Source organism: Squalius cephalus (assembly GCF_949319135.1).
Source record: "Squalius cephalus genome assembly, chromosome: 1".
NCBI lineage: Eukaryota > Metazoa > Chordata > Actinopteri > Cypriniformes > Leuciscidae > Squalius > Squalius cephalus.
In genome coordinates this window covers 20,372,790-20,392,899 of record NC_137122.1, presented here as the reverse complement: position 1 = coordinate 20,392,899, position 20,110 = coordinate 20,372,790, and the positions used below count along the sequence as shown (strand labels likewise).

General features: G+C 44.1%; 1 long non-coding RNA gene across 1 annotated transcript; it reads right to left on the bottom strand.

Moving 5' to 3' along the window:
* Positions 1–17,920: 17,920 nt before the first annotated feature.
* LOC307164981 lies at positions 17,921–19,482 on the bottom strand. The gene is made up of 3 exons (XR_013822371.1): positions 19,420–19,482; positions 18,796–18,905; positions 17,921–18,021 (listed from the first exon to the last, which is right to left on the bottom strand). It is a non-coding gene; the product is annotated as an uncharacterized lncRNA (long non-coding RNA).
* Positions 19,483–20,110: the final 628 nt, after the last annotated feature.

Sequence of the window (20,110 nt, the reverse complement as noted above, 5' to 3'; positions counted from 1 at the left end):
TTTTGTACAAGCTAATATGATTATTTAGGGTCTAAATTAAAAGTTTGTAATATACTTTAATTAACAATTCTCATTAGTATTGTAAGAAAACACTCATTTTACCTGGTCAAAAACAAGCTCTGTTCTCTTTCATAGGTTCACTCAACGCTGCGGATAGCGCAGTGGGATATTCTCTGAATGTGCCGATTGTCTGAAGCCCTATAGAATCACGCCAATTCATTGGCTGATGGCGCTCGCGCAGTCTGGCTCCGCCCCGACGCTCTTACGTCGCATCATTACATATTCGCGCGCGCGCCATCTGTCCTCAGATTTCTCTGCCTTCAGAACGAAGCGGTCACGTTGCCCTTCGCTCTTGATTTTTCTAAGCTCATACGACTTCTGGATTATTCTCGGCGCTTCTGCGACTGTTCAAGCGGAACTCTGTTTCTCCTTACGGTGAAGTTGCCATGGAATACCGACGCTGTTCTCCGCCATGTGCTCGTTACATCGCTAACGACGACCCGCACAGTAAGTGTGTTAAATGTTTGGGTTTTTCACATGCGCGCGAGGCAGTCATAGGATCGTCTAAATGCAAATTCTGTGAAAATTTGTTGCTCAAAACCCTCAAATCGCGGCTCGCGGTTTTTGAGAGGGAATCATTCGTCCCCCCCTGTCGCGCTCCCGAGGCCTCTCGAGGATCCGCGACTTGGGGTTCGGATGTAGAGCTTGAGGATGTGGAGTTCGAGCAGACGAGCCCCGCTCTTTCTCTCCCTCCCTCCCTCCCTCCCCTCGGCACGCGCGAGGCATGCCAGTCGAATTTTCATATGATTATTTGCGCCCCAGCCCGGGAGCACGCGACGCGGTTTCTTTCGGGCTGGAGGATGTACTTTTTACCGAGGCTTCCGACTCCGAGGATTTCGGGCCTACTCTCGCCGACGAGGTTATCCCGCCTAGCGGCCAGGAAGCGCGGCCTACACGGAGCTCGTTGATGTACTTTCGCGCGCTACGGAGAAGCTCGCTATTGATTGGCCCGACGAGCCCCGCGAATCTCAGTCGTCGAAACTCGACGAGAGACTTCTCAGTGGCCCTAATTCTAGGCCTCAACGGAGAAAGCTGCCATTTTTCAGTGATCTGCATCACGAGATTTCCAGATCCTGGAAGCAGCCTTTCTCTGCGCGCCTCACTAATGCGGCAGCTGCTGATTTCACCAACCTAGTAGGTTCTGTGGAACAGGGCTATTCCGCCGTTCCGGCGATTGAGGAGACTTTAGCCGACCATCTTGCTCCGTCCTCTGCGCCGTCCTGGAAATCGCGCCCCCTCCTCCCCTCTAAAGCATGTAGGACTACCTCCTCTCTAATTGGGAAATCCTACATGGCGGCTGGGCAGGCAGGCATGTCCCTGCACACTATGGCCATTCTTCAGGCCTACCAAGCAGACGTCCTGAAGGAAATGGACAAGGGCGATGGCATGACCCCTGAAGCAGTCAAGGAGCTTCGTAAGGCTACGGATTTAGCCTTAAGAGCCACCAAACATACAGCACGTGCTATAGGTCGCTCTATGGCTGGTTCCGTTGCGGTGGAGCGCCACTTGTGGCTTAATCTCACGGAGATCCGTGACAAGGAGAAGGTTTTCCTCCTGGACGCCCCCATTTCTCAAACAGGTTTGTTTGGTGAGGCGGTCAACACAGTGGTTGAGAAATTCCGCTCCTCCAAATCCCAATCGGCAGCGTTCAGACAGTTCATGCCCAGGAGGGCTAGGGAACCTTCTGCTCCCTCCCCTGTTCGACCCAGAGAACGTCCCTCTTTTAGACCGGAGTTCTCTTCCAGGAGGAGCGAACCGGTGCATCCCCCACCTACCACGGTTTGGGGAGCCCGCGGTCGCCCGTTTCCCCGTCAACGGCCTCACAAGCGCCTCCAGATGAAGCGGTCCGACAAACCGACCGCTCCGGCGGCCCAGAGCCGTTCCTGACCCTCCGGTCGGAAAAAGGAGAGCTCCTCTGCTTCCTCAAGGTTGGGACAGACCGCGCAAGCGTTTCTGCCCACCTCCCAGCTCTCCTTTCCTTGCCCTGTCACCTTCGCCGCTCAGAGTGTCTCGAAGTGCAGGCCATTTTTCACCATCTCGACTCAGCCCGGCGCGGGAGGAAGGAGACGCTTTTTGCTTTCTCCCCTCACCCCCGACACTCTCTATAACTGCCGGTCGCATCCTCGGAGGCACTTTTCGCTTTCCTCCGGAACAGGCGGACCTGGTCACCATGACCCCAGCATCGATGCCTCCCATCACGTGCCAGGACGCCAAGGGCTCTCCTGCACGGTCAGCTTCTCTACCCCACGAACGTCAACACGGCACCCTCACTCAGGTATGTCGTCTGCATTACAACATCCCTCTTCCTCTCTCACATTTCTTTCAAGAGTGGGAGCGCTTACCAGGGGTATCGTCTTGGGTTCTTCGCACAGTTCGGTTCGGCTACACTCTTCAGTTTTGCCGCAATCCCCCTTGTTTCAACGGGGTCTTTCCTACCGTAGTAGACAGCGCCACTCAGGCTTCTGTACTTCAGCAGGAAATTTCATCCCTCCTTCTCAAAGGAGCGATAGAAGAGGTTCCTTCAGGGGAAAACCGAACGGGGCTTTTACAGCCGCTATTTCCTGGTCCCGAAGAAGGGCGGCGGTTTGCGTCCCATACTGGACCTCCGCCGACTGAACTTCGCCCTTTACAAAGGGAAATTCAAGATGTTGACGCTGAAAGCTATCATATCTCAGATTCGGCCAGGGGATTGGTTCGTGACAGTAGACCTAAAGGATGCTTACTTTCACATCCAGGTTGTACGGCGACACAGGCAGTTCCTCAGGTTCGCCTTTGGAGAAAGAGCGTTCCAGTACAGGGTCCTTCCATTCGGCCTCGCTCTGGCCCCGAGGACATTCACGAAGTGTATGGATGCAGTTCTGGCCCCATTGCGGCTCCAGGGCATCCGTATTCTAAATTACCTGGACAATTGGCTCATTTTAGCCCAATCCAGGGAGTTAGTGACCCACCACAGAGACATCGTCCTGAGTCATATCCAGTCTCTCGGTTTGAGGTTGAACTCGGAGAAGAGTGTTCTTGCTCCGGCTCAGAGCACCGTTTTCTTGGGAGTGAACATGGATTCCGTTCTCATGCAGGCCCGATTGGCTCCTGCACGGATTTCCAGTCTGACGACATGCGTGGCCCGTTTTTCGCTAGGCCACCATGTGTCTGTGGGCACTTGCCGCAGGATGCTGGGCCTTATGGCCGCGGCCTCCTCCGTGCTACCGCTGGGCCTGCTCCATATGAGACCTTTCATGTGGTGGATGAAGCTCTCAGGGGTTCGGCCCTCCGGGCCAACCCTTCGCCTACTGAAGGTATCGCGCAGTTGCTTTCGAGCCCTGTCAGTTTGGCGGGACCCTCTTTTTCTTCAAAAAGGGGTCAGCATGGGTGCGGTATTTCGTCGCCAGATGATTACGACGGATGCCTCTCTCACCGGCTGGGGAGCAGTTTTCGAGGGCAGACCAGCATGTGGCGTCTGGACTGGCGAGACTCTCTCTTGGCACATCAACTGCCTGGAGTTAAGAGCCGTTTTTCTGGCTCTGCATCATTTTCTCCCTCTTCTGGAGGGACACCATGTAATTGTCAGGACAGACAACATGGCAGTGGTGTCTCATGTAAACCGACAGGGGGGTTCTCGGTCACGCACCCTGAACAGGCATGCGCGTCACCTTCTCCTGTGGTCTCAGAGCAGATTCCTTTCTCTGAGAGCAGTTCATGTCCCAGGGATTCTGAACCTCGCAGCAGACTTTGTCGAGGCAGAAACTCAGATCGGGAGAATGGATGTTGAACCGCCAGGCAGTGGCCCTGATCTGGGAGGTTTTCGGAGAAGCGGAAGTGGACCTCTTTGCATCTCAAGAGTCGTCCCAATGCCCGCTTTGGTTCTCCCTGAGTCCCCCGGCTCCATTAGGGATAGATGCGTTCGCTCACCCTTGGCCAACGCGGAAACTCTATGCCTTTCCGCCCATCAAACTGATCCAGGCGGTCTTGGCCAGAGTGAGAGAGAGCGGAGTCCGCCTCCTCCTGGTAGCTCCGTTCTGGCCGTCCCAGCCATGGTTTTCGGAGCTAATTCCTCTGCTGGAATCTTCCCCCTGGAAGATCCCGGTCAGGGAGGACCTGCTGTCCCAACTGCAGGGCAGGATATGGCATCCTCGCCCGGACATGTGGAAGCTGTATGTTTGGCCGATCAGAGGCTGTTAGCATTAAGTTCTGATCTCCCATCTGACGTTCAGGAGACCATTGCGAGTGCTAGAGCCCCTTCTACAAGGAGGCTATATTCTTCCAAATGGAAGGTGTTTGAGACATGGTGCTTAGCACATGATAGGAGTCCAGTTAACTGCCCTGTTGGTTCAGTATTGGAATTCCTGCAGGAGAAGTTTGCTTCTGGAGCAGCTGCTACCACTCTCAGAGTTTATGTCGCAGCTATTGCAGCGCATAGGGAATCGGACGAGATTCCCCTGGGGAAACTAAGGTTAGTTTCGGCCTTCATGCGTGGGGTTAAGCGCCTGAAACCGGCTCGCTCCCCTAGAGTTCCCTCATGGGACCTTTCTGTTGTCCTAGAGGGTTTGACGAAGGCTCCCTTCGAGCCCTTAGAGTCAGCTCCGGAGCGGATTCTGACTCTCAAGGTTTCTCTTTTGTTGGCTTTGTCATCATTAAAGCGTGTAGGAGACTTACAAGCTCTTTCTGTTAGCGAGTCTTGCTTGGACTTTGCTCCTGGCTTGGTCAAGGTTTCCTTGAGGCCGAGACCAGGGTATGTTCCCAAAGTTCTTTCCACAACTTTCCGCTCGCAGGTGGTTAACCTTAACGCTTTCCACCCTCCTCCATTTTCTTCTGAGGAAGATAGGAAGCTTAACTTGCTCTGCCCAGTTCATTCTCTTAAGATATATGTAGACCACTCAGGCGGTTGGAGGAAATCTAACCAGCTTCTGGTTTGCTTCGGTGCTGGCCGCCGTGGGCTTGCTGCATCAAAGCAGAGGATTTCTCACTGGGTTACAGAAGCTATCTCGTTGGCTTACGAGGTGCGTGGCTTTCCTTCACCTTTTAGCATTAGAGCACATTCCACCAGAAGTGTGGCATCTTCTCAAGCTCTTTTTAGAGGAGCACTTTTGGAGGACATTTGTGTTGCGGCAGGCTGGTCCTCTCCGCACACTTTTGTAAGGTTCTATAATTTGGATCTTGACATGACCCCGGGTTCCCAGGTTCTTTCTGTTTGAACTCCTCTTGGTCGTTGTCTATTTTTGTACCAGTCATGGAAAGCGCTCTAGCTTGGCGAGTTTGGTAGTCCGTTCCCACTGCGCTATCCGCAGCGTTGAGTGAACCTATGAAAGAGAACGTCTCTGGTTACTTGCGTAACCTATGTTCTCTGAATAGGGAACGAGACGCTGCGTTAGCTGCCAAGCTCCTCGCGCTGCTGACAGTTTTCTTTTCGGCAGAGAAATCTGAGGACAGATGGCGCGCGCGCGAATATGTAATGATGCGACGTAAGAGCGTCGGGGCGGAGCCAGACTGCGCGAGCGCCATCAGCCAATGAATTGGCGTGATTCTATAGGGCTTCAGACAATCGGCACATTCAGAGAATATCCCACTGCGCTATCCGCAGCGTCTCGTTCCCTATTCAGAGAACATAGGTTACGCAAGTAACCAGAGACGTTTTCAGCACGCCGTTTAAGTGCATGTGTCTTTAAATGATAATGAGCTTTGATCACCCTGCCCCTCTGCTCTGTGTGTACACCATTTGTAACACAATAACCATAACGCATTGTTTATTATAAACATGGGATTATGAATTATATTGAGAATGTCATACATAGAAAACATGCCGTAATGTACCCTGAGTGTAAAAATAGCTGCATTCATTGTGAAGCGTGCTAGCGATTTGCAAAGATTAATATAAATATAAATATAAAGGTTAATAAAACGTTACACTCACTACTTCTTCTGGAGGTGCAGCAGGAACACAAATAGTTGGTACCGATCCTTTTTTCAGGAGAAGCTTCTTAGCAAAACCAGCTTTATACCGACCCTCATTTGTAAAGCAGTCTGGTGTGTGAAATGATTCGCGCAAACATGAAAGCATTGATGTTGATCGTGGGGAATATTCCCTTCGAAAACAAACTCAGCCACTGCGTCTTCAGCTGTACGGATTTAGGAACGACTGCTGTGTTCGTTATTACACCCAAGAACAGAACAGCACAATCGTTTAGACGCCATTCTACTCAGTGCTCCAGCTATCAACAATGAACCCGGTCCGTGCGGGCTATGATTGACAGCTCGCTCACGAGCGAGGGCGGGTCTGTGTTGAAACGCTGCTGTCAATAAACCATCGTGGGAGGGGCGTCGATTTTGTGACGTCACAAAATCGAACAGCTTGATTAGAGAGAGGGGAAAACATATAAGAAGATAAAAAAAAAACACTGGATGGATTTCTATCATTTTATTATGGTTGTGTACAGGCACTGCCAACACACATTTCAGTACAATCAACTTGTAAAAGTGCATGTACCATTATATGACCCCTTTAAAGGAGAGCAAATGTTAAAATTAAGAGTTATTTTGAGTGTTTTGGTCAATATTAATATAGTTGGTGATATTTTAGTGATTAATGTTCTATTATTTTTGGAAATTAAAATGTTCCCTTTCAAGGGAACTCGAGCTGAGCCGAAACGCTGCGGGAACGCCCCTGTGTGAGTGCGTCAAGAAGTACGTATGGAATCAATCCAGTGGCGAGACGGAACGTCATAGGCGGGTGACGTCATCGAACAGGAAACTATAAAGCACACCAGAAAACACAAACGCGCTAGCTTCTGTGACTTTAGCAAGCGCTCTGTGTGTGAATCATATTGTCTCTATATTGTCGAAGTGTTTTTGTCTGTCTTTATTGTCACTAAGCAGGAGTTTTTCACATATATATATGTGGCGAGCACGACGAGGTCGAGGGCCGTGGGAGGACGGCGCGAGGCCGGTGGCGCGATTGATAATGAGCGACACGTGCGCGACGCACCGGTCTCGCATCTCTCACGGAGGTAGCGGAAGCATAAAGGAGGAGCGACGACAGTGAAGAGCGAGAGAGGACAGGCCTGAATTTTATTTGATGTGTTGTTTCTGTTTTGTGTTGCCAGCAGTCGTCCGTGAGGGGCTGCTGGCTTTTATTTTCATTTTTGTATTGTTATTTATTTATTAAAAATGTTGAATGTTCGCCGGTTCCCGCCTCCTTCTTCCCGTAACAACATACCCCGTTACATTGGTGCCGAAACCCGGGAAGAAGGAGTGACACGCTGTCGGAGAGCCCTCGCTGCTGGGGGGGATCGCGGTGCTGAGGAGGTCGGGCAGCACGAGGGAGCGACGGCCGCCGATTGCTGCCCGAGGCGATGGTGCTGGAGCGATGGAAGATCTGGTGGGACGGAGAGCTCGACACCGTGCTCCTGGATCGAGGAGGGGTGGCTGCCGTCCAAGAGGGAGCGGAGGAGTCGCTCCCGTTCGCCGTGGGCCGGAGCCTGTTGCCGTCGGCCATGATGGGGGCGGAGCAGGGAACGGGAAACTCGCTGCCCTCGACAGGAGGAGTCACCGCCGGCCGCCAGGAGGCGGAAGAGCGTCGAGCCGTCCCCCAACGAATGTCCAGTACCATCGCATGGCACCGCGAGTGACTCTCAGCCGGTTGAGGACCGAGCGGCAGTGTGTCCGGGAACCGGATCAAGATTTTTTTTTTTTTTTTTCCTCTCTCCCCTCTCTCGTCTCTGTCGCTCCTCGTGCTTCCGTCTCCTTTTCCCTCACCTCGTCTATCCATACCTCCAGCCCAGGTACCGCAACCGCCGTGATCGGTCCCCCCGGGGAGGGGGGGAGGGGGAGTAAGCGCAGTCTCGTGGGTGCCCCCCGGCCTGCGAGGGGCGATGGGGGTTTGTGGCGAGCACGACGAGGTCGAGGGCCGTGGGAGGACGGCGCGAGGCCGGTGGCGCGATTGATAATGAGCGACACGTGCGCGACGCACCGGTCTCGCATCTCTCACGGAGGAGCGGAAGCATAAAGGAGGAGCGACGACAGTGAAGAGCGAGAGAGGACAGGCCTGAATTTTATTTGATGTGTTGTTTCTGTTTTGTGTTGCCAGCAGTCGTCCGTGAGGGGCTGCTGGCTTTTATTTTCATTTTTGTATTGTTATTTATTTATTAAAAATGTTGAATGTTCGCCGGTTCCCGCCTCCTTCCCGTAACAACATACCCCGTTACAATATATATATATATATATATATATATATATATATATATATATATATATATATTCCAATATATATATATATATATATATATATATATATTGTTTTATGGTGCTTAATTTAACCCCTTGTTAGGGTCTTAAATATAGACACCTTCTACCTTATTTTGTTTATTCTCAGGTTAGGTAAAGTCAGTCGAATTCGTTCTAAACAATAAGTATATAAATTTCCATACTTACAATTCATACTTACATCCCGAGGTGGTGGAGCTCCTTTGGAAGGAATTCGGTCGTGCCAAGGTAGACCTGTTCGCTTCCAGGGACACATCGCACTGTCCACTGTGGTTCTCCCTGAGCTATCCAGCCCCTCTGGGGTTGGATGCCATGGTGCAGGCATGGCCGAGGTCACGTCTGTACGCATTTCCCCCGATTGCTCTGCTCCCAGGAGTTCTGGAAAGGGTCCGTCGGGACGGGGTCAGTCTACTGTTGGTAGCCCTGTTCTGGCCAGCCCTAGTATGGTTTGCGGACCTAGTGTCTCTCCTCGACGGCTCTCCTCTGGAGATTCCGATCAGGAGGGACCTACTCTCTCAGGCGGGTGGGTCGATCCTTCACCCCCGCCCAGAACTGTGGAAACTGTGGTCTTGGCCTCTGAGGGGGCCCAGCTCGTAAGTTCTGGTCTCTCAACTGAGGTTGTTGAGACCATTCTCCACTCCAGAGCTCCGTCCACGAGGAAGTTATATGCCTTGAAGTGGAGATTATTTACTTCTTGGTGTGGAGAACACCAGTTGGATCCAGTTAACTGCCCAGTGGGTGCAGTGCTGGAGTTCTCTTTGGGGAGACACCCACTTATAACACGCTTTCTTTGTGGCACTTTGAGGTTGAGGCCAGCAGTCCGCACGAGGGTACTGACTTGGGATCTGGCCATTGTTTTGGAAGGTCTATCCCTAGCTCCTTTTGAGCCTATTGAGAAGGTTCCTGAGAAGTTTCTCACTCTTAAGACTATCTTTTTGCTTGCTATTTCATCTCTCAAGAGGATTGGAGACATTCAAGCTCTCTCGGTTTCTCCCTCGTGCCTGGAATTTTCGCCTGGCATGGTGAAGGCATTTCTCCATCCCAGACCAGGTTATGTTCCGAAGGTTCAAACTAATGTTGTTAGGCCTATCGTACTGCAGGCTTTCTGTCCTCCTCCTTTCCAGACGTCGGACCAAGAGAAACTAAATCTGCTCTGCCCAGTTAGGGCTTTAGATGCTTACGTCCACAGAGCTGCCCTGTGGAGGAAGTCTGAACAGTTGTTCGTTTGTTTTGGGTCACCCAGGAAGGGATGTCCTGCATCTAAGCAGAGGATGAGCAAGTGGGTTGTTGAGGCTATCTTACTTGCCTACGAGTCGGCTGGTCAGCCTTCACCTTTGGCTGTACGAGCTCACTCTACTAGGAGTATGGCCGCTTCTAAAGCTTTACTGTCAGGAGTTTCACTCCATGATGTCTGTGATGTGGCAGGCTGGTCCTCACCGCACCCATTCATCAGGTTTTATGATTTTGACCTCAGCTCCACTCCAGGGGCGCAGGTGCTTTCGTCCGCATGTGCACTCTGATTTCACACGGAAGGTCACTTGCTCGCATGGCGACGTGGGTATTAGCGTTCCCACAGCGTTTCGACTCAGCTCGGGTTACCTTGAAAGGGAACGTCTCGGTTACGTATGTAACCCTAGTTCCCTGAAGAGGGAACTAGACGCTACGTTGCCCTGCCATACTCCCGGCATTCCCATGATCGACTTGCTTCAGCCTATCAGAAGCTAACGCTTCTTAATATCAATATATTATGATTATAAATATGAATAAATATGAATATAAAATTACATACATTATGATATATTAGTAAATATATTGTCACATATTTATTGAGTTTGTAAAGAAAAGCCAGTGATCAAGTCATCTTTTGCCTGCAATAAGAGATATTGTTATGCAAGGTCAGCAATTATAGTACTCTGTGTGAAATAGTGTATTATAGCTAGAGTAAATAGCACTTACTCTAAAGTTCCTTTTGAAGCAACTCAATCTCTAGTGCCAGTTTTTTTCTTAAAGTTGTCGAGCTTTATTTCTCCCCTTAAAGGTAGGGTAGGCAGCTTTTTTCTAAAAAAAACTTTTTCCCAAATTCGTTTAAACTGTCTTTATATACCAATACATAATTAAAATGTAAGTTCTCTGAAAAAGAGAGTATAAAAATCGAGTGTAGCCTATGTAGTCCTCTCAGGGCTGCAATAAACACAGCTACTATATATAAAACACAGCTAAATATTTTCAAATGAAGTCAATGGGAGGATATGATCAAAATGACATTGTAGATTTCTTATTTCCAATTACGACTAGTCAAAACTGTAGAATAGATACTGTATCTGGAATTGAAATTTTGACTAGTCTAGTACAGCCAGGGGTATTTTATGCTAAAACGGCTTGCCATAGTAAGGAAAGACTCGATCAAGTGGCCACGTCATCGGGATAGTGACGACACAGTGGGCTGACGACACTACGTTGTTCTAAAAAGATGAAAAGCATTTGTCAAAGACTTTATAATCAATAAACTGACTTATATTTTCTAACAAAGTCTGCCTCCCGGGCATTTATTTTAAGTCATTCAGCCAGAACAGACCACAGAGAAATCTTCTGTCCAACTGTATGTACAGTATGTTAAAGTGCTTATAATTTATGTCAGATTCGACTAACCAGAGAATACTAAAAAATAAGGTAAGGGTGTCAAATTTACCACTGTAAAACAAGACATTATCATATGAATCGCATGAGCTCAAGCTGAACACATCTACTGAAAAAAAAACAAAAAAAACACAGAGAAGCTTAGGGAAACATGGCTACAATCATAAGAGTGTTTGTTCAATACACTTTATTCACTTTGATATTTCTGTCAGAAAAAAAAAGAACAATGAATCAAGAGTCATAAAAAGAATGAATGAAGTGTGTGTTTGTGTTTTCCGCTATAGAGGACAGTAAAACTCCCTGAAATACTGATGATAAATGAAAAACTGTGTATTAAACAATGAACAAAACTGTATTTGTATTAACTAACTTTACCAAAGATAAAATTATGTAAGAAATATATTGTTCATTGTGAGCTAATATTTCAACTAATGTTAACAAATGAAACCTTATTGCAAATTTTGTGAATTACAAATATAGTGAATGTAAAAAGGTGGACAAAAAAAAAAGAAAAAAGAGATATGGTCAAAACATCTGATCTGTGCATTAAGACTTGCAGTGTAAACGCAGCCTAAGTGGTTTCTCCACTGCATGGATCTTCATGTGTTTCTCCAGGTAGTGTTTGAAAGCAAAACTCTTTCCACACTGATCACACGTGTGCGGCTTCTCTACGCTGTGGATCCTCTCGTGTCTTTTCAGATTTGCAGACTGACTGAATCTCTTGTCACAGTGTGAACACTTGTAAGGTTTTTCTCCAGTGTGGATCCTCTGGTGTTTTTTTAAACAGCCCGCTGTTATAAAAGTCTTCTCACACTCAAAGCACATGTGCTCTCTCACACCAGTATGAATTTTCTGATGTACATGTAAATATGTCAGCAGTGAGAAACTCTTTCCACACACAGAACTGTATGAACTGTCAGGTGTGTCTTCAGGTCTGATGCCCTACAAAATGTTTTGCCGCACTGATCACATGTGAACGGCTTCTCTCCAGTGTGGATCATCATGTGACTCTTAAGGTGTGCTGATTGTGTGTAACTCTTCTCACACTGATTGCATGCATACAGCTTCTCTCCAGTATGAACTCTCATGTGACTCTTGTGCTGAATTTCTGTAACTCTTCCCGCACTGATCGCATGCATGCGGCTTTTCTCCAGTGTGGATCATCATGTGAAGATTAAGACATTGTTTTTGTGTGAAGCTCATCCCGCATTGATCACACGTGAATGGCTTCTCTCCGGTGTGGATCCTCATGTGAGCATCAAGATTATGTTTGAATGTGAAACTCGTCCCGCATTGATCACATGTGAATGGCTTCTCTCCAGTGTGGATCTTCATGTGAAGCTTAAGACTTTCTCTGTATGGAAACCTCTTCTCACACTGATCACATGAGAACGGCTTCTCTCCAGTATGAACTATCAAGTGGCGCTCAAGACTATGTTTGATTGTGTAGCTCTTCCCACACTGAGTGCAGGTGAAAGATTTCTTGGCTCTTCTTTTCTTTAAAAATGTCTGTTTAGTCTTTAAGCAACTCAAAGGTTTTTCTCCAGGTTTGACATGATGTTCCTCCTCCACTTCACTCAGTTCTTCACTCTCCTTGCTCTCTTCCATCAGGTCTGACATGAAAGAAATTCATTTTCATTTTCAGTACATCAAAATAATTCTAAGAGAGGAATAAGAAGTGAGGACATAAGTAATGTAATAGACAACTGCTATTAAATATTATGATAATTTTGATGCCTTTTTATAAATTATCTCTGAAACCTTCTATGAATGAGGTACATTGATCTTCCAATTTCCAAAACGTTTAAAACATAATAAATGAATTTGTGTATTTCTGTATTTATTTTACTAAAGACTTTAATACCTGAGGGCCGGTCACACTAGACTGTTTTTGTTCCACTTACTTCCATTCAAACCCAAGATCAAGTGAATTTCCGTGCGTTGTAGTCCAAGTTTAAAGTGTCCGTAGAAACTTCACATACTGAAAGTCTAGACTGACTTTAGTGTTGAATTGATTAGAATTATTGGTATCGCTTTAGATTCTAAAAAGTTCTAAAATACTTACAGTATAAATAATGTCAATTCTCCTGGTTGTTCCTCCTTTATTCCCAAAAATGTACACATTGTTCCCTTATTCTTACACGTAAGCACTTTAAAGGTACACTATAATTACAGAAAGTTACGCTGTAAATACATCATAAATACACTTTACTGAGAAATATCCAACATTTGGGTAATTCATTTGTTTTTTGGAATTCATAATTCATAAAACATTTGGTATATTCCAACATGGTTGCAAAAAAATGTGAACCATAAACCAGAGCTAAAATTATCCTGAGACCCAGGGAAAAAAAAAAGTTTTTGAATTTAGTTTTTGTCATGTCATCACACTGTTTAGAGCACAATAAACAAATGGTAAAAAAAAAAAAAAAACAAAAAAAAAAAAAACATTTTTGAAACATAATATTTTATTCATACATTATGCTATGTCCTCTGTAGTGGACGCCAGGACTAAGTTGTTTAAAAAATAAAATGACATGAAATTATATGTATAGGCAAAAACAATGGGATTATTTTTTCAATCACCAATAAATGGGGTTTCAGAATTTTTTTTTAAACAAAATTTGTATAAAGATGATTCTCAACTATGTTATGAAAGATATAACGGAATGAATTGATACACCATTTTACTTTATGCAATATGTGGGTAAAATGGCCATAAATTAATATTCCCATTCAATGCAATATACACTGTATCTAATTTGCACATTAATGTGTTCTTGGAGCAACATTTAATGAAAAAAGAAGTGTAATAATTGGAGTAATAATTTGCAACATTTTAATAATAATATCTAATATTTCATAGGAATATTGATGTATAATTTATTTCCATATTCACTTGTTGTGTCTCCCAAAATGCCTGATAAACATGATTTAAGTGTGTGCTCTACAGTGGACATGTATGAAATCAACGCCCTGTTCTGTGACAGAAAGTCATTTTTTTATTTGAAACCCCTTAACATTTTCCTGAGATGTTGGTTTATGAAATACAATTTGAAAAGTAGCCCAATTTAAATTATAATTACAATATATTATCATATTTCCATAAGAATGCTACATTTGATCACTAAATTAATGTCAGACATTTTTAAAGACCAAGGAGAAGTTGTTTCATGGTGAAACCTCCAAACATTTGTTATCTCTGAAAAGTCCTGAATGTGCTCTTTACAGGACACCCAGGTTGTGCCATGTGACATGTATGATGACAGAGAAATTCACTAAAATACTACAGTGGACAAAAGTCTATTATTGGGTCCCAGGGTTTGACTTGACTACATCCCTTTACTGACCATTGTTGAAAATGCAGTTCATATTCGATAGTTTAACTGTTTATCTAAATGTGATAAAGTGCTTGAATGTTTCTAACATGAATGTTCTTCAGCATCATGAATGAATGAAGAATAAACACCAACCTCTTTGTTCTTCAGGATCTTCAGTGTGTTTCATTCTGCAGGGTTCTGGATCACTCATGTTCTCACTGTCCTCTTTAATAAACTCAGTCTTTGCAGATTTCAGCTCTTCCTGATGCTCTGATGCTCGTCTTCATTTGTAGCTGACGGGAATATTCCAGCATTTATTGGGCAATTGCAGTGGGAGGAGTTTCAATGACCACGTGACTACTGTGGGAGGAGCTTCGCTGATGATGTGATTGCATTGTGGGAGGAGCTGATCTGCCCAAAATCAAATATATAAATTACTGAGTTTGTTTTTATAATAAATTACACTTCTAAGCATTTATGCCTGTCTATCTATTCATCGTATCACTGAAACTGAATGCCAATTCATTAATTATTTGTAATGCTAATCCTAACATTATTCTGCTTCTTCATTAAAATGCAAGTATCTAGAAATAAAGAAAATAATATAAATAAATAAATAATATAATATAAATAATTTAAATTCTTCCAAATATAATGGTAAGAAAAACAGTTAAAAGCATAAAGACAGAAATAAACGTACATAGCCAACAATTACTCTCAGTCTGTTCACACCAATGAAATGAGCTTTAAGTGTCAATTTACAGGAGATCTGAAGACATCAGCATAATAAATGAGGTGAAAACAGGAACTATTGTCATGAAATAAAGAGTGTTTTCAGCAGATCTGTTAATATTGATGAGCCTCAGACTATCATCACTCATTCAACAAGCCATTCAGGATCATCAGCAGATCATCTCACTTTATTCTGGGTGTTTGCTGTTAGAAACACATTATTTGAGTCAGGATACATGACAAATAAAACTGCTAGGCTTATAGTAGCCTAAGACAATACTGTTCTCACCATCTGACACGTATAAAAAAAAAAACAATAACACAAAAACAAACACTAATGGCACTCATCTTCATCAACCACTACAGCAGCATATGTCCATATGAATCTAAATATAGTCTGATTTTATACTAACTGTTCATTGCAATAAATTAGATCATCATTAACATGTAACCATTTTGTATGTGCAGAAATTGACAAGGATACTAAAACCTTTAAAAAATAAAGAGCTCCCCAAACTAGTATTTAATGTTTCCAGTATCAAATTGTATTCACATTTATCTTTAATACCATTTATGTACAGATTTAAAATACTTCACATGGCTCATTATAGTTTCAATGTAAAGTATCAGTATCTGTTCCAGTATATTTTAATAATGTAAAGTAACTAACAAATCTGATCTGCCAAATATGTGAAAATAGTAGAGATAAAATGGCAGCAGCAACACTTGAGATCGATTCCCATCAATTCCCCTCATAGATCTCAAACTTGGACTTTTGCCTTGACATTCAGTATCATCAAAACAACAAAAAAATTCTCTATTTTTTATTTTTTTATAAAAAATATGTTTATCAGTGGTTGTATATCAGGCAAGGACACGTTTGTGTGCATTTTGTTTTGTAATTTCACCGGAACGAATAGAGAGTCTGCACAATGGATTGAAGCGTGTGTCCGAGTGAAGACTGTGCGCAAGAGAACACAGTATCAGCGCCACTGATCGCAACGGGCACTTTGATCACTTGATTTAAAAAAACAACACATTTCAGCACTAGATCGCCTTATATTTAACAAACAAACTAAATGAATACTCTGCTAGTTACAATAGTAAACAATGCTTCATGGCTTTCAGAAATAAAAGCAGAATCAGCAGAAAATAAAAATGGACAATAATATTAATAAAATGAGTAAAGAGTTTAATCAATTACATGAAGCAAATACAGACAATAAGTTAAAAAGAAATTGAATGAGACAGATCTCTCTCTTTACTGACTTATATAAGAGCCAAAGCACCTCAAAACAAGAAGAGAAGTGTCCAGTTTCATTAAAGTATATCTTGCATTTCCATGGAAGAGTAGAAGTAGAGGAGAAACTAGACGTTCTGATAAAAAACAATGAAGAACGAGTTCAAAATTAATATCACCCAGCCAACACACCCATGTGGGGCCCAAACGGGCTGCAAATGGGCTGATATCCGGGGCCCACCTGGGCTACCCAACTGGGAACCCAGCTAATTTGGGCCGCGGTTTCCGTGGTGGTCCCACATGTGTTAGCCCAGATAGGTTGATGATGGGCTCTTGATGGGCTCCATATCGGGCCCATATGGGTAACCTAGGTAGCACCCATTTAGGGCCTACAGGAGTCTGCCCACATGGGTTGATGATGGGCTCCATATCGGGCCCATATGGGTAACCTAGGTAGCACCCATTTAGGGCCTACAGGAGTCTGCACACATGGGTTGATGATGGGCTCCATATCGGGCCCATATGGGTAACCTAGGTAGCACCCATTTAGGGCCTACAGGAGTCTGCACACATGGGTTGATGATGGGCTCTTGATGGGCTCCATATCGGGCCCACATGGGTAACCTAGGTAGCACCCATTTAGGGCCTACAGGAGTCTGCACACATGGGTTGATGATGGGCTCTTGAAGGGCTCCATATCGGGCCCATATGGGTAACCTAGGTAGCACCCATTTAGGGCCTACAGGAGTCTGCACACATGGGTTGATGATGGGCTCTTGATGGGCTCCATATCGGGCCCATATGGGTAACCTAGGTAGCACCCATTTAGGGCCTACAGGAGTCTGCACACATGGGTTGATGATGGGCTCTTGATGGGCTCCATATCGGGCCCATATGGGTAACCTAGGTAGCACCCATTTAGGGCCTACAGGAGTCTGCACACATGGGTTGATGATGGGCTCTTGATGGGCTCCATATCGGGCCCATGTGGGTAACCTAGGTAGCACCCATTTAGGGCATACAGGAGTCTGCCCAGATGGGTTGATGATGGGCTCTTGATGGGCTCCATATCTGGCCCATATGGGTAACCTAGGTAGCACCCATTTAGGGCCTACAGGAGTCTGCACACATGGGTTGATGATGGGCTCTTGATGGGCTCCATATCTGGCCCATATGGGTAACCTAGGTAGCACCCATTTAGGGCCTACAGGAGTCTGCACACATGGGTTGATGATGGGCTCTTGATGGGCTCCATATCGGGCCCATGTGGGTAACCTAGGTAGCACCCATTTAGGGCATACAGGAGTCTGCCCAGATGGGTTGATGATGGGCTCTTGATGGGCTCCATATATGGCCCATATGGGTAACCTAGGTAGCACCCATTTAGGGCCTACAGGAATCTGCCCAGATGGGTTGATGATGGGACCCAGATAGGTCTTATCTAGGGCTCTTATGGGCCACAACGGGTATATATATGGGCTACCATATTTGTCTGTTTGGGTTACCTTATTTTACAGTAAACCCCTAAATACAATCATTACATGTAATCCACTAAACTATACTAAAATGTTAAAGGTATTCAATGAACAGAAACCAGTAGTTCACTTTTAAAGTTACTTTATTAAGCAAGTACAAGTATCACAAAACAAGAAAAGAAAAAAGTAATATATATATATATATGCACACGTTATATATGCATATCTGAAAAATTAACCATTTCACAAACAAAACAATAACCGTGCAGCTTCTCACTCCTCTGTTGTCGCTCTCCCAACGGCCCTTTGAAAAGAGAAAATAAATCAGTCAACCATTATGCCACTTTTTTAATTCCTTTTCACAGTTCAATCAGATGTGTCAGGTTAGCCTTTTGGTGCCCCACATCAAGTGTATCTAGATAAGGGGTTTGCAAACCTGTCCTGGAACACCCCCTGCACTGCACATATTGGAAGCACAAAATGTACATTTTGACCAACTTTTACCACTTTGAAGTAATTTCTAAAAAATAATTAGTGTTGAAGATCATTAAACCGTTATGCTGCCTCATAAGTCTGTCTGAAATCAGAATGGTTACTGCTCAAATAAATAAAAACTAAACTAAATCGGTTTTGTGAGGCACCTTAGTGTGTAAACGCTGCCTGCTAAGTCGTTGCCTGATAGGGCAGCGAGGCAATGAGTCAGCTGCCTAAGTTTTCAGATGCAGACTTTGTACGTTTCCCTCATCTAATATACCGGATTCATCACATTAGCTCATTTATAGAAACTGCAAGATCTGAAGTGGGTGTGCAGTACTGAGGGTTCCCAGGACAAGTTAGAAAACCAAATATTTGCCCATCATTCATCCAACTCAAATATTGCTTATCACTTGACATGTAAGTAGTAGCAACTTTACAAAGTCTACTCGCTCTAATGTTATGTTACAGAACATATTTCTCCTGTTTTACAACATTTGCACTGGCTCTTAGTTCAATTTTAAAAACTAAACAAGTTGGCTCCTTTATATCTTCTTCATATACACTTCCTCCACTACATCCTAAGATCGGCTTCTGCACTTACACTTGTTCTTCCACGCACTCGGACAACTTCCATGGGGTCACAAGCTTTTGGTTGTGCTGCTCCTGATGCCATCACTTCCTCTTCACTTCTTGCCTGCTGTCTGTACTATCCTGTATAAATAAAAGCAAGAAAAACTCAATACAAAATAAGTCATGTACAAGATTTTCACTTTACAGTTCAATTAGTCGGGTAGAAAACAAAGTATACAACACTATCCATTCTAAAACACATTTTATGTATTCACACAAGCAATTCTTCAGAGCCCCAACATGGAATTGTAAAAAAATTAATATTACTCCCATGTGTCAGTTACGATTACTATAATGATAAGGTCATGATTTCATCTTTAAAACAGATGAAGAAATCAACAAATTGTGGTGTTGAGCTGAGAGGGTTGTGGTCTGTTGCTCTTTGAATTAGGCCTATATCTTTCAATGCAGGTTTATATTGTTTCAACAATTTGCCTGACCCCTGGGGGCTCCGTATATTTCTGATAATATTTGTGGAGAAACATTACACTGTTTTAATTCAGAATCCTAACCATACATTGTAGGCGACTAATTAAAAGTAATTTATTAAATCAAGTAAAATAAAAAATAACACAAAAGGCCAATGAATCTGTACCAGAAGTGATAGTGCAATGTAGCAGCTAAAGAATAATCCTCCACCAAATTGCCAGTAATCAGCTGGTCCTTGGCGAATCTGAAGAGGGGGAAAGAAGAAATTATTCAATGAAAAGTCCTTAAAAAGCAGTATTTTCTTATATCATTCCTTCAAACAATCTTAAATTTAAAAAAAAAAAAAAACCGTTTGCCATTATAACATTCACACTACATGAACTGAGTAATGTCAAGGGCTGGGTAAAAAATATTGATTTCTCGATTTTATTTGATTCTCATTTTTACGAAACAATATCAATTCTTAAATCCCAAGAATCGATTAGTCAACCTGTTTTCAGTTGATGAATGAATGGAACATTGTAGCGTGCATCCCATCCAATAAATCCAGCCCTAGTAATGTCATCTTTGAGACTGTTAGTTGTTACATGATGATTAAAAATGTAAACATAAACTTTAAGCATGGCAATCCCATCAGAAATGTGTATCATTGCAAGGGAAGCACACACAAAAAAAAAAAAAAAAAAAAAAAAATGTAAACAAATATATTTCCAATACTGTTATCAGTGTTTGAAGAGGTTATGTAAACATACTTCTAAGGAATAAATGACTGTTTTATCACTTTACTCATTCCAACGCTTTTTTACCTCTCATGCGTTTTTAAACTAACGTTAGCTGACATTAAACACACAACGTTA